Source organism: Nelumbo lutea, chromosome 2 (genome assembly GCF_056320005.1).
Source record: "Nelumbo lutea isolate HS-2025 chromosome 2, American lotus-T2T, whole genome shotgun sequence".
NCBI classification, from domain to species: Eukaryota; Viridiplantae; Streptophyta; class Magnoliopsida; order Proteales; family Nelumbonaceae; genus Nelumbo; species Nelumbo lutea.
The window spans coordinates 23,856,608-23,871,600 of NC_142685.1; the positions used below are offsets into that span (position 1 = coordinate 23,856,608).

General features: G+C 37.4%; 1 pseudogene across 1 annotated transcript; it reads left to right on the forward strand.

Annotated features, from left to right (window-relative positions):
- Positions 1 to 570: 570 nt before the first annotated feature.
- Positions 571 to 8,300, forward strand: LOC148869232 (VIN3-like protein 1 pseudogene; annotated as a pseudogene). The gene is made up of 4 exons (XR_016108057.1): positions 571 to 1,173; positions 2,371 to 2,437; positions 5,837 to 6,488; positions 6,753 to 8,300. The product of XR_016108057.1 is annotated as a VIN3-like protein 1 pseudogene (transcript).
- Positions 8,301 to 14,993: the final 6,693 nt, after the last annotated feature.

A 14,993-nucleotide genomic window follows, 5' to 3' on the forward strand; every position in this document is an offset into this window, starting at 1 on the left:
AGGCATTGCTCCAAGCCACACATTGCTGATTTCGAAGGTATGGTCTGGAGCAACATTTTTTCTGAAAAAACGACACCAAACAAGAGGGCGTTGCTTCCAACACCATTTTCTCTAACGTGGCACCTATATGGCACCGTTTTCTCAGAAAATGGCACCGATGCCAGGTTAGACAATGGTTTTTGGCCATTTTTATTTAAATGTTCAAAATTTTTTAAAATTTTAATTACAAATAAACCATCCATTCAGACCAGGCGATTGAACCGCTGACTCACAAATCATTTAATTTTAATTTTTTTTTTAATTGCAAGGGATATACATTTAGAATGGACGATTACACCGCTGACTAAAAAACCAGTAGCTGTATTTGGTAGACCTCCGAAAATCTAATATGAACATTCTGAACGCCCAAATCACTGCTCAAAGATGCTCAACCAGCTCAATTAACACAACGCACTCCAAACGCAGAAAATCCCTCCCAAACTGTAAATTTTCATCAACCCCAACTGGAAATCTTTTCATTCACTGCATACTCACAAGGGAAACTTCCATTAGAAATTTAGAATTCCCCGAATGAGAAAGAAATTGAATTCGTTTTTTCTTACTTGCATCGGTTGGTTAAGCTGGCGATGTACGTAGTCGTTGAAATCTTCGGACTTTGGGTCTCTCTCTCTGCTACTCACTTTTCACGTGCCTGCTATTAGTTGGCTCTGACCGGATTTTCCCTGTTTCCTCCATCCAGCCAAGTCTGCACACTGCAGACCTCTCTCTCTCTCTTTCTCCTTTTTCTTGCGTACTTGCGTTATACGTAGCATATGTACGCCTCAACCACCCCAAAAGCCAAACCAGTTCGGTTACGTCGCTGCTCCCTCTCTCTCCCATGTGACCATCACCTCTCTCTCTCTCTCTCTCGCTCGCTCGCTCGCTCGCTCGTCTTCCGGTTTCTACTTCTACATAATCATGTTTTATTTATTATAATTATTTTTCTTATTTTCTTTTTCCATAACGAGAAAGAAAGGGGGAAAATATATAAAGAGGTTCAAGACTCGATGACCTTCCACAAAAGAATCGCCTTTCTTTGCTTCTTAGTAAATAATCGAATTCATTCCTCTAGGGTTTGATCGATCGGTCGATCCAACCCCCCGGATTCGCGTTTCCTTCGTCGCATTCTTCAAGGTGCCCCCTTTTAGATCTCTGCTCCTTTTAATTCTTTCCCTTTTTTCTTCTCTGCCCGTGTTTTTGTTGTCTTCTCGTTACAAAATTTGCTGTTTTTAGCTGATTTCCTTCTTTAGATCTGCCGTCTCTGAATCCTCTGCATTGTTTCTGGTTCGTCTGATTCGGTTTCTTGATTTTGTTTGGTTTGGTGGTGGTGTTGGTCTCGGCTTCGTCGTTGTTATCGTTGATGTTGTTGTTTTGGGATTTTTCTGTTCTTTTGATGCTTGGATTTTCTGCAATATGCAAAGCATTATTTGATTGTTTTCATTTTAATTGATTTTTTTATATGTATGCCTTCCAGCTAGAAATGGGTTATGGGTTATTTCGTTGAACATTTGCGCAGTATGCTGAATTTGATCATTAATGGAATGGTCCATAATCATGTAGTTTTTTCCGTAAAAGAAACTCTTTGTTTCATGTTTAAAGGGTTTTATAGAGAAGGGTTTATGGTGTCCGTCAGCTAAGTTGACTTGGACTACAAAGATATTTATTTATTTATTTTTTGGTGGCGAGTACTACACCAGATATGAAATCCTTTCTTATGAAATTCTTTGTGTGTGTTTTTGTGCTTAATCAATCATTGTACAGAAACCCAATTGTTCCTTTTTTATTTTTTTTCTTGTAGCTCCTTTTTATTGTTCGATGCATTTTGGGAAGTTCAAAGGAAAACTTACACACTTGGTTTATTTATGACCACGAAATATCATATTGGGAAGTTCCGTTAAGAGATTTGCTACCCTGCATTCCCATTAGGGGAAATGCAACTTAATTTGTTTGTTATTATGGTTTTTATTTTAACACTAGCCATTCAGTTTCAGCGTTGTTCAGTTTATTTCTATGGGCTAATATTATGTCCAAGATTGTCTCTTCTTTTTAATTTGTTTCTATCCAGCTATTCATACAAGGCTACACAAGTTTCTTCCTACTGTGTTTCCTACTCTGTTTCCATGGTTATGTCTTATTTCTATGTTTGACATTGGCATAAATGTCACTGCATTATTTTTTTTTCGACATTGTTCATGCTTGTTCATGTTACCATGTACGTTCATTCAATAAATCGCTTCTACAGATGTTTTAGTAGTTTGCATATTTCAGATCTTAGATCCAGTTACCCACATATTAGTGTCATGATGTCTTATTACTGGTTGATTGTCACAGTGATGATGACTTGAGCTCTTTGCCTTATTTGGAGGAATGGATTCAGAAGATAAAGTTCTTGCCAAAGGTATGCCTTTCACTATATTTATACTTTTTCCCCAAATTTTCTTATTCCTTATTTTTTTATTGAATTATATTACTTGTTACTTAATGATTGAAGAATAAGAGAGATTATTTGTGAAGACATTGATAGACAACATAAGATGTTAAATGTTTTTCTACTAAAGACTTCCATAGATTGGACTGTGTTTAGGGTAATGAAGAACATTAATGCCTCAAGTGTAGTTGCTGCAATGTGCCTGCATGGTGCTAATGGTGACTCTCTATGTTGCAATTTGAGATTTTGATTTAACGATGGCCTTTAATTCTTGATTTCAACATGCATAAAGCCTGTATGCCTGTATAAACTCTTAATCAGTGTTTTAAAAGGCATGCAAGGTGGCAGGTACATGCCTAGAAGAGTGCTTCCAGGTGAGGCACCCACAAAATTCCCTGAGGTGCATACAGGAAGCATGGAAGCACATGAAGTATATTGCCTCTTGGGTGACGCAAGGAATTCTCCTGAGGCATGACATGTAAACCAGAGTGCAAGAGACGTAAGCCCCCCAAGCATGGATTTTTTTAAAGAATACATGGAATTAGGAATTCCTAAACAAGGGCAAATGGAACAATGAACATTCCTAGATGACGTTATCTTGGGAATTATGGATTCTTTGAAAATACTGCTACTGCAATAGGTGTAATCCATAATACATTTGACTTACATTATTTCTCCTTTTTTACCATTTTCTATTTATATAACATACAGATATACATGTTTGTTTGTGTTAGCCTGCTTATTTACTTACTTATTTATTTATTTATTTATTTTGTTTTTTACCCATAATATCCATGCTTTGGTGATGTTTCAGGGAAGGGGGACTATAACTTTTATATTCCCCTTCCCCTTTTTAACCTTTTGTGTGTGTGCGCGCATGTCTGAGGATCATATCAGAATGAGCAAACACATATTGCATTGTGACTTGTTTTTGCTCATAAAAGTACTAATTTATTACTGCTATGCCAAAAATTTGTACTCTTGCAATGTTGGGTTCAGAGATTAATGGTCTACAAATCTAAGCATGAGAACACCATCTCTTCATTCATGCAAATTAGACTAAGCATGGAGTTGGCCGTGACTCTGGCTAATGAAATTTTCAAGAACTTCACAGTGGGCTAGCTGAAGAAGAGAAACACAAGATGTCATGTGCATGAAAGATGAGGAGCACAGAAACAATTCCTTTCTAAATACATATGATGCCTACTTTCATATATATTTTGCATGGATTTGGAACATTGGATACATTCTTCAGTACCTGATGAGAGAGCTAATTTGGACCTCCTGTTTGCATTTATGTGGAAGATGATTCTTTATGCAAATGTTTTGTGTGATTTTGAAAGAATTGAATAAAAAGATATTTGATCATGAAAAAGAATAAAAAGGACATTCTTTGCATACTTTGAAGATTCTTGATCTGTTTTCTACTTGTACATCTTAATATCTTACTTTTTCATGCTCAACTCAACTCAGCTAAGCATTGTCCCAACTGTATGGGGGGTTAGCTACATGAATCCTTTTTTGCCATTCTGCTCTGTTCAGTGTCATATCCATTGTTAAATTATGAACTCTTAAATCATTTCTCACTATTTTAACCAATGTCATTTTTTATCTTCCCTTAGATTTTCTTTATCATTCAACTTTTAACAAGTCACTTCTCATTCATACAATAGATGGTCTTCTCTTTTTATTATTTAATTAAACACCTATCTCTCCCTTTCATTTCCATACATTAATGAAAATTTCTTTTTATCAACAACAACAACACTTCCTAATATATGAACATGCTTCAGTAGTTTTAGTGTTCAATGTCATTTGACAACAATTGTTATGAAGATCATGATTTTGTATCCCATGCTGGTCTATGAATTGAAGAAATTTATGGTACACTTTTAAAGGTGTCTGTTAATTCACTAATATCTGTTAATACTTAATACATAAGTTGGTTTACACATGTAACATTTATCAAATCAAAATCTTAAGTCCAGGTTTCCTTTTTCTGGCCTTGCCACAAGAGAGACTATTGGAAAAGGAAACTTCTTTGCAAGAGAATTAATTGGTAATGCATAATCACTTTTCTATAGACTAGCCCCACTTGATAGATGGATAGAAAATGATGTTAAAATTATTCACAGAGGGGTTCTCTACTATATCTGTACATGGCATCTCTATTTGATCATTCTTAGTGTGCCCTTACACTAGTTTTCATAAAATAAAAAGAATACAAGGTAAGATGATAAGAAATCACCAAGAGACATACAGAATATTAACCCTATAAACACTACCCTTTAACATGACCAACTAAAATAATTAAAACCTGAATCCCTTAGCTAAATCACAAACCAAAAGAAATTTGATAAGAAGTAACAGTGAAAAACATAAAATAAACTGCCACCAACTCAAACTCAGAATTATCAGACAACTACTCTTGATTGTCCTCTTAAATGCCCACCCTCACATCACCCCAATCAATGTTTAAGACTCGACCTGGACCGGATGATTGGTCTGTGAAAACCAGGAACTGGTGGCCTTTCTGGGTCCCAGTTAAATGACGGTTTTGGCAGACCGGTAAAACCAGGACCTGGAGATTCCAGTTTTTTCTCCGGTCCAAGTCCTAAAACACTGCCCCCAATAAATGACTGGAAGAGCTTCATTAGATCCTCGTAAAATTACTCAAATATTCTCTCTCTTTCTTCCAGTTCCATGAACACTTTTCTTGCAAAGTTTTCTCGACAGAAAACGAACAATCCCAATTCTTTACCAATCTGAACTTCTTTTTCAACCACTACATTTAAGTCTATTGTCTTCTCTGCTTAAGAAAAATTTAAGAGGATAATGAATAGATATTCTAGAAATTCTGTAACTTCTGTAATAATTGTATTATTTGAATAGGAGAATATTTGCAGAACTAAATAATTTATGACTTCTAGCTGAAGGAAGAATGAGTTTGCCTTTTTTATTCAGGGTTTCTCTTGGGTTCAAACTTTTTATTGTTGTTTTTGGTCTTGTAAGTCTGAGCCCTCATCTAGGGTTTTTTCTGTATAATATATATTGGTCCTCTCTTTACATATATACTTACATGTATGCATGTGCGCTCCTTGACTGCAGTATCTTTTGCTTCCAATAATTTGTCGTCCTTAATCCTCAAGCCCTTCTAATTCTTGGTATTTCCTTTATTTCAACCAAGTAGATTATCTCTCTCTTGTCAACTCTCACATACATATTTTTGCCTCTTATATTTGTGATTTTCTTTATCGAGTTTGCTGAGATTCTGAACTTCTCTATGCTTATAATGATTTCCATGATTATTACTGTTGGTTTTGGGCATGCTGATTATTATTATTATTTTTTGCCTGGTCTCTTTTATAGTTTTTGGCATACAAAGCCTTTCTTCCAGTGCACAAAGCACTCCAGAAAAAAATGGGCACTCAGATGATGGTCCAAGAAGTCAAGATCTCCTCCAAGAGTATCTCAAAGTGGGGGTAAAGAAGGAATTGCTTCGCACATGCTTTGACAAGGATAAGAAACATACGGCCTCATCAAAATGCAAAACAAGTGAACTTCTCAAGATAAATAGCAAAGGATGTAAGAACCAGGAGTCAAGAAAAACTTCTAGTCAGTCAACATTGACCAACAATCATGCTCAGCCTTCTAGGAAGCAAGCAAGGAAGGGAGAAAACCCTGTTCGACTTCCATTGGCTACAGAGCTTTCTCCAGATGTTGCTTGTTCAAACACCTGGATCTGTAAGAACTCTGCGTGTAGAGCTGTCCTAACCTCCGACGATACATTTTGCAAGAGGTGCTCTTGTTGCATCTGTCACCTTTTTGATGACAACAAGGACCCTAGTCTTTGGTTTGTCTGCACTTCTGAATCTGGGGAGGGGGACTCTTGTGGATTATCCTGTCATATTGAGTGTGCTCTTCAACGCCAAAAGGCAGGGGTTGTAGATCTTGGACAGCTGATGCAGTTGGATGGAAGTTACTGTTGTGCTTCTTGTGGCAAAGTATCAGGGATACTAGGGTGAGTAATTTTTCTCTGTTGTGGGCCTTGTGGTTGTCTTCCTTGTTAATCTTTGTGACCTCTCTCTCTCTCTCTATCTATATTTGTTAGTGAACTAAATAGGTAAATGGCAAGAATGTACATGCTTTCTGGTTATTTTTAGATTAATACAAAATATTGCTAAATAAATAAGAAAAAGGGGTGAATGCCTTGTAATTCCAACGTCCGAACAAGAGATTATCCATCTCCTGTGGAGTGATTTTTTTTGCTGCGACTTTCCTGCAGATCTTGGAAGAAACAGCTGGTAATAGCGAAAGATGCTCGGCGTGTGGATGTTTTCTGCTATAGGATATCCTTGAGTTACCGGCTCCTTGATGGGACTTGCAGGTTTAAGTAAGAGCAGAGAAGAATCCCACTCCAAAGACCCTATATGTGTCTTTCCAAGAGTTCAGAGAAGAATTCTGATCTCAAACCTGCAGCCTTGCACAGAATACACCTTTCGTATAATCTCATATACAGAGGCTGGTGACTTGGGTCACTCTGAGGCAAAATGTTTTACCAAAAGTGTGGAGATAATCCATAAGAATTCTGATTCTGCAGCAGCTGCAGATCGTAAGAATGAGAATTTGCGTGTAGAAGGAAGCTCATCTAATGCCAAGAGGGATCCCAATATGACAACGGGAGTTGCATCTTCCAGTTTCAAGGTCCGAGACCTTGGAAAGATTCTACGTCTTGCTTGGGCACAAGAACAAGGCTGCTTTGATGGGTTCTGCTGTGATGATGTGGAAGAATGCTGTGGTGGGAACACTGCGATGAAACCTGAAACAATTGAAGAAGACCAACCATCAGTAGTTCCACACGAGCTTGACTTGAATGTTGTCTCAGTGCCTGATTTAAATGCAGAACTAACTCCACCATTAGAGTCCTCCAGAGATGAAGATATTGGTTGCACTTCTGAGCGGATTGTTGAGGCTGAGGATGATGTCATCTCTCATGGGGCAGAGAAGAATGGACAAGCAGGATCAAACGGGAGTGATGACTCCCAGACATGGGCTGTTAGGCCTGTTAGAGAAGTTCCAGCTGTAGAGTCTCGAACAGAATTATCTAGGAAGCGGAAGCCTAGCACAAATGAAGAGGCATATGACTGTGATAGCACTCTAATTAATGGATCGCCATTGCGATTCTGTAGTGGGTCTAATCGCCTGGATGGGAGCTATGAGTATTGTGTGAAGATCATCCGATGGCTGGAATGTGGGGGTCACATTGAACATGAATTCAGGTTGAAATTCTTAACGTGGTTTAGCCTTAGATCAACCGAGCAGGAGCGTAGGGTGGTGAATACCTTTATTCGTACTCTGATTGATGATCCAAGTAGCTTGGCAGGGCAGTTGGTTGACTCCTTTCTAGATATAATTTCCAGCAAGAGGCCACGCAATGGTTTTTGTAGCAAGCTTTGGCACTGAAGCAAGGGAACAACCAAAGTGATGGCTTTGCTATTTTCTTAGTATACACTTTGCGGCAGTTATTAATCTGATTGCTGTTGATCTCTCTGTACAGGCATTTTATATTCATCTTAGGGAGCTATTCATTTTTACTGGGGAAATCCGAAGTCTGTTCAGCTGAAGATTTTGTGTTTGCTGCCTGCCTGCGGAGATGATTTTTAATTGATACAAGAGCCCCTGAACAAGAGATTTTGTTTGTAGGGGGAGCTCTCTATTGTTTCACATACTTTATATTGACAATTTGAATTAAGTGGAATTGTTTTCTATCATGTAGAATTCAAATCCCGTTTTCAATTGTTGATGTTATTTATAGATATTCCTTCCTGGATAAGTTGGCAGTTGATATACTTTTCACGGGGATAGACATGTCACAGGAAGGTGTGGCTATTCATCCCAAATGGTGGCCTTTTTTATTTATTTATTTATTTGTTTGCAATTGTTGGAAGGCTACAACCTGCAGAAATGATGGAATATTGGAATGCCTACCTAATCATTCCTCAAACTTGTATGGTTTTGAATCTTTCATGGCCGATAATAAAATAAACGAAATTGCACATGAAAACACAAATTGTCTATCTGATCATGAAGAAAACGCAAGAGTAAGAATCTTTTTCTTTTCTTTTTTTTTTTTTTTGTGTTAATAACAAGAGCAAGAAAATCTAAATTGAGGGGAGACTCGTGGTCTCTCTCTCTCTCTCCCCAAATTCCTCTGCCAAATTAGGGGATTGAAACTCAAGGTTCTCCGGTTGGTTCTTCAGCTGCCATGGATTTTGGTATTATGATGTTCCTCTGATTGTTCTTTCGGCTTAATTTCTTGTGTACTTGGTGTTGCAACTTGCAACAAGTAGAGATGATGGATATGACGAAAGTAAAAAACTGAAAAATTCAAATGAAACAGAAATTGTTCATAAGGAAAAGAACCAATGCGAATTCAGAAACTATAGAAGGAAAAAAATGGTGGGATCCTGAGCTTAATCACTGCAATTTGCAATCAAGTCATTCTTCTGATCTCCACAAATTCTTTCAGGGTCGAGTTGAGATGCCAAAAGCGTAGTTTCCGGCAGAGCTGCAGCGACGCACTGTACCACGGGAAGAAAATTCATGATAAAACCGTCAATTTTCCTCTCTACCAATCAAAACCGGTGAAGTTAGGTTTTAAAGGGATCGGTCACAATGGATTAATAAATAATGAGTTATGAGGTTATATTAGTTGCAGGCTCGCAGTAGATAAACAGGGAGACGAGAAGTCGAGAAGCTCTATTTAACAGAGAAAACCATGGTGCAGAGAAACCCGAATTGAGTGTCAAAAGACGAGAATTGATTGCTCAGGAGTCGGGACTGATAATTTTTGCAAACCCAAAATCAACAGCAATCTCATCAACTCGTAGGGGCAGAGAAAACCACAGCTCGACTATGTTTACCACCGGTGTGCGCCGATGGAGATCTATGGCTTACCGCCAACCCACAACGATCCGTTCCTTTCAATTGAGGAATATGCCATGACAAGGGGCAATATGAGGTGGCATTACCCAGGGGAGTCAGCCGTACGGGAATATTTCCGCTCCATTCAAGGCAAGTTTTGCAGGGGAAACAGAGGGAAAGGGGAGAGCAGTTCAAGTTTTGCAGGTACATTTTGGGAATTTTTCATCGAGGTTAAGGCAAGGCTTAAGGTGGCGTTACCCAGAGGCTATATGGGTATTTCTTAAAATTATACTGACGTCGATGTTTCGCAGATGAACCCCTCCCCTGAAGTGACTTGAAATTTGTTAATTTCCAACTGTGGCCTTGGGTTGTTTTCATTTACGTACGTGATTTGCCTGAAAGGAGCAAATTGATCGTTGTCGTTGATGGCCCAAGAGAAGGAGTTCACATCGTCTGCGTCCTGGATACGGAAGTTTTTCTGCATCATCCAATTATATAATTCCACGTTTTCAGTTCATTAAATCTGTGAAAGTTAACGGGAGTCCAGATTTAACGAACATTTGGACTCCAAAAAAAAAAAAAAAATTTTTATTAGGATAAATTTCTTAAACTACTCTTATCCTTTAGTTAATTGACCAAGTCTACCTTACTGTTTAAAAATTAACTGACTCTATTCTTACTATATCTGATAATTGTCTAAACATTATCAGGTTCATTAAACTTGAACGGAAAATATAAAATAATCATTTTACCCTTAAACTCATTTTAACTCAACTCAAACACGACCCCTCTCTCTCTAGCCTCTCTTTCTCTCTCCTTCCAAACCCCGATGAGAGTCACCGAATATTTTTGTCTGAACCTAAGTGGACAATGAACCATTGGCTACGTGGGTTACCACCACGACTCCTTGCAGTGCGTCGGCATTTTTGTGCACCACTTTAATAGCTTCATTGACTGAGTGGAGAACGAACACCACCAGGTGTGTGGGTTACTGCGAACCGAGTTCCTCTTCTGGTTTTGCTTCCACCAAGAATTTCCAATAACTCTTACATGGGAATCTACATTTCGGCAAGTTTGAGTAATTTATCAGTCAGTGATCAAGGATCTAGAGAATGCGATTATGGTCGACAATGGGGATTCGTTTTGGTTGCTTCTTGTTTCTACTCCCTCTGCTGGCCGTCGTTTCTTCATCCCGTATTGGTAGTTCATAGTCTGAGTGGAGTAGTGGTGTTGGGAGCGGTGGAAGGAGAAGTACCAAATCCGCTGCTGCAACTTGAGAGAGAGAATCTGAAAAGAGCGATGGAAGTAGAAGTACCAAATCCACTGCTGCAAGTTGTAGTGACGATGGCAAAATGGAGGAAGTGAAAGAGGAGAGAGAGAGAGGGTAGTGGGAAAAGAGGTAGCCATGTGCTCCGATCGTAAAGATCTTTGATCAAACCACTGCCACTCATTTGCCCTCTATTGAAGATGACTCATCTTGCCCATGTTCCTCCCCTTGAAATTTTCTCCCGACGAGGCATGGATTAAGTGTCAGAAAAGTGCTAGAAAGCAAATTAAGTTCGACTTTGTCTTTCTTGAATCAGAGTCGGACCTATCCTCCTGATGCCAATGAGAATGAGATTGAAAACACTGTTGCTGTTGGAGTTGCAATGGTGATTGTAGATGAAAAAAATGAGAAAACTGAGAAGGGGTTGGAGGCGGTCAGAATATTAAAAAGTTAAAAAATAAAAAGAAGAGAATGGAAATGGGCCAAAACAAAAATTGTCCTCAAACTCGATCGTCTCGATGGAAGGAGAAGGGGTCGTCAATTTGCCGGTCAGGGGAAGGGGACAAGGGAGCGGGTAATACTGGATTGTAAAAGAATTTTAAATGTTACGTACTCTCACGTGCGTATACGGGTTTTGACGGAATACTAATGGATGTTAACGGTAAAAGTAAGTTAATCAATTGTTAGAATCAGTCAATTTTCAAGCAATAAAGGAATACTTAGTCAATTAATTAAACCATAAAAATAGTTTAAGAAAGAAATTTACTCTTTTTATTATAATTCGCTTTGATCAATGTGATCTGTTGTTATTATGTTATATTTCTTTTTTCAATCTCACCCACTTCCACCATCACAAGACCACCAGCCAAGTGCAATTTCTCTAGAAGATCTTATGATGATGGAGCTTGCTAAAATAAAGAAATGGAAGAGATGTTCCCAGTGCAAGTTTTTTGTGGATGAGAGAGATATTTGTTTACATATTACGTGCAGATTCGTTTCATCCTTTGAAGTACTAATTAATTAGTTTTTGTAATCATCTTTGTAGTGATTGATGACGATACATGAATTAAACTTCAAAACACTTTCTGATTTTCAGCCTTCGCGTATAAATTTGAGTTCTACTATGGTTTGAAACTCATGCTGCTATGGGTGAGTTCTAAATTTGAGAACTGGAGGGGGGAGAGAGAGAGAGAAAACTAACTTTGATTAATTGCACTGGGTTAGTGACTCACCCGATGGTCCTGTGATAGTACTTGGTATTTCCTACCCACTTTTTATCCGCTTTGAATTGGAATCATACATTTCTATTACAAATTGATAGATTTATGACTGCAATTCACGGTAGAGAGTGGATAAGAAAAGTGAACAAGAAATCTGGGCTCTTGTGAACAGGGCGGGTTATAATAAAAATTTAAATTTTTTGGGAGTCAAGATGCGGTTAACTCTAAGACTCCCGTTAAATTTATTACATTTAATGGTCTGATGTCGTGGAGATCTACGATTGGTGGATGCAGAACGATCCAGAGGATACGAGCTCGAAGAGAAGCTTGAGCGTTGTTTTTCTGTTGGGGTAAATTACAGATTATTACTATCCTGTGCTTTGAGGGTATTGGCATTTACCCCTGAACTTGCATTGGAAACAAATACCCTTTGAACTTTCAAATTTCGACAAAGACCCCCTCTATTAGCATTCCATCATTTAATTTTGAAAAAAAAAAAATTTCTTATGTGTTTGCTAAATCCTCAACTATCTTTTTTTTTGGATAAAATATAAAAGCCTCCCCTAAAGTTTATCACAATCATAAAAGTCTCTTTTATAGTTTTATTGTAACAAATAATTCTCCTGAACTTTTGAAAAACTCAACAAACCCCCCCCCCCCCCTTTCGTCATTGACTTAGACGGAAAACGTTACCTGATGCATTTTTTAAATACCAATTTTACCCTTTTGTTACTAACCCAAATGGAAAATGTCACTGATCAGTGACCATCCAACATTGGTGCCATCGCTTCTGTTGAGATCAAAGCAGGTCTTTGTGTTATTCCTTCTCATTGGCCAACAGACCTAGATATGTTTCTTCATTGCCAGATCAGCTAGAAAACCAACCACTTGTCGTCTTGTCCAAGCTCAAAAAGAAAAAGTTTGCTTGTCGTCTCTCCACCGTTATAAATGCCGTCAATGACCGCAAGCTTCCTCTTGAACTCCGTTGTCGAGATAACAAATCTACATCCTTGTTTCCTCTGCCACGTCCATACTACCCTATTTCTCTTTGCATTTGTTTTATTCTCTTGTGTTGAGTAAACATGAGAATTGGTGGGTGAACACTGAGGAATAAGAGAAATATGTGGAACACGGACTCCAAAAGTTCCTCTGTACGCATCTGCCTGAGGTGGTCATGCCCATGCCCGCCATAGATAGTTTCTTCTCTTCTATAAACTAAATAGACTAAAGCAGTAAAGCACAAGCATGATTTGAGAGTTCATATCAATCAATTTGTGTGGCTTCAAAGTCCAAATCATATCATTCTTTCTTAGTCACTATCTCAATTCCTCTCAACACTAAAGAGAATTTTGAATATTTATACAACACCTAGGTAAGTGATTTCCTAGGGTCCAAACAGTTTATACAACTACATATTCATTGTTTAGTGAGTATTGGCTTCTCTATTCCTGATACAAGTTTTAGATTTGAAGTCCAGAGCGAAGATAATGATACAAGTTTTAGATTTGAAGTCCAAAGCGAAGATAATGCTCTTGTTATAACTTTGCCACGTGATCTCTAACAAGCACAAGCTAATAGATTAAATGGAGATGATGCTAAATGGATTGAAGATTCTGAAATTCTGCAGATGCGTGACATCAATGATAAAGGTATTCCGATATACCTTTTGGACGGTAGATGCTTGGGCTTAATTGGAAGAAAGAATTCATTCAAATGAAAATGAACGAATTCAGCTGAGGATCCCCTCTTTCATTAGAATGAGAGTGGTTTAATGGCCACGGTTGTAGCTAGCTCGTGCTTATTCGTTAGCGGAAATGAGGGAAATTGGGAAAAGTTTTTTAGGGCAAATGTGGTATTTTATGATTTCTTTAAATGACGCCTTAGGGGTAATTTTGCAAATGTATACATTTTCCGTCCAGATCAATGACGGAAGGGAGGTTTTTGTTGAGTTTCTCAAAAGTTAAAGGAGATATTTATTATAATGAAATTATAGGGGAGGTTTTTATGATTGTTAGAAACTTCAGGGGAGCTTTGTATTACCCTTTTTTCCAACGATTTTCTAAAATAAGGGCTTGTTTGTTTCTTTCATGTCTTTGACATCCAAAACTAGGGGTGGCCACGAGTGAGCTTCTTATGAGCTATTCGAGCTCGACTCAGTTTAAACCAAGCTCGAGCTTGATATATAGGCTCATTGCTAATCGAGCCGAGCTCGAGCCTAGTATAATAAATAAGTATTTTTTATTATATACATACGTACATAATACATACATACATACATACATACACATAATTATATATAATAAATAATTTTTATTTTATATAATAATATTTTTATTTTTATGTATAATAGTAAATAATTTTTATAATTCTTATTTTTTGTATGTAAAATAAATACATTTTTATATGTATAATAATAAGTATTTTTTTTAATTCTTAATTTTTTGTATATAAAATAAAAATATTATTATATGTATATTTTTATTTTTTTAAATTGGCTTGTAGTTGAGCTCGAGCTAAGCCAAGCTCAAACTTGTGAGCTTTGAACCAGGCCGAGCTCAAGCTCAAGTTTCTAGCTCGAATCGAGCTTGAGCCTATACAATTTCAACGAGTTGAGCTTGAATAGCCAAGTATTCAGCTTGGCTATGATCAAATCCACTCCTATCTGAAATTTGTAATAACCGTTTTAAAAGGTGTATTAGAGGAATTGGGATTTGTGCCTCACACCGATCTTACAACCACATCTCACCCTATATCGGGAACATCTCCCCATGAATAATAAATACAAATATGGGAGATGCTCCTGATGTGCGGCCAGGACATGCTGTGAGGTCGGCGTGAGGCACGCTCTGTAAAGAGCAAATCTGGACTCGTATTAGAGTTAGAAAACTTTTCATGGTTTTGATATTTGAATGTAACCAATGTTGTTATGAAATTGAATACTGAGCTCTAAAAAATAACAATTGACTGTTTTAGCCTTAGGTATGAGAAAGTATTTTAACTATTAAATAATACAATTAACAATTAATTAATAGATATAAATTTTTATTTTAATAATTAATAATTAAATATTATTTATTAATAAAATAATTTAATAATTATTTAATTTATATTACAT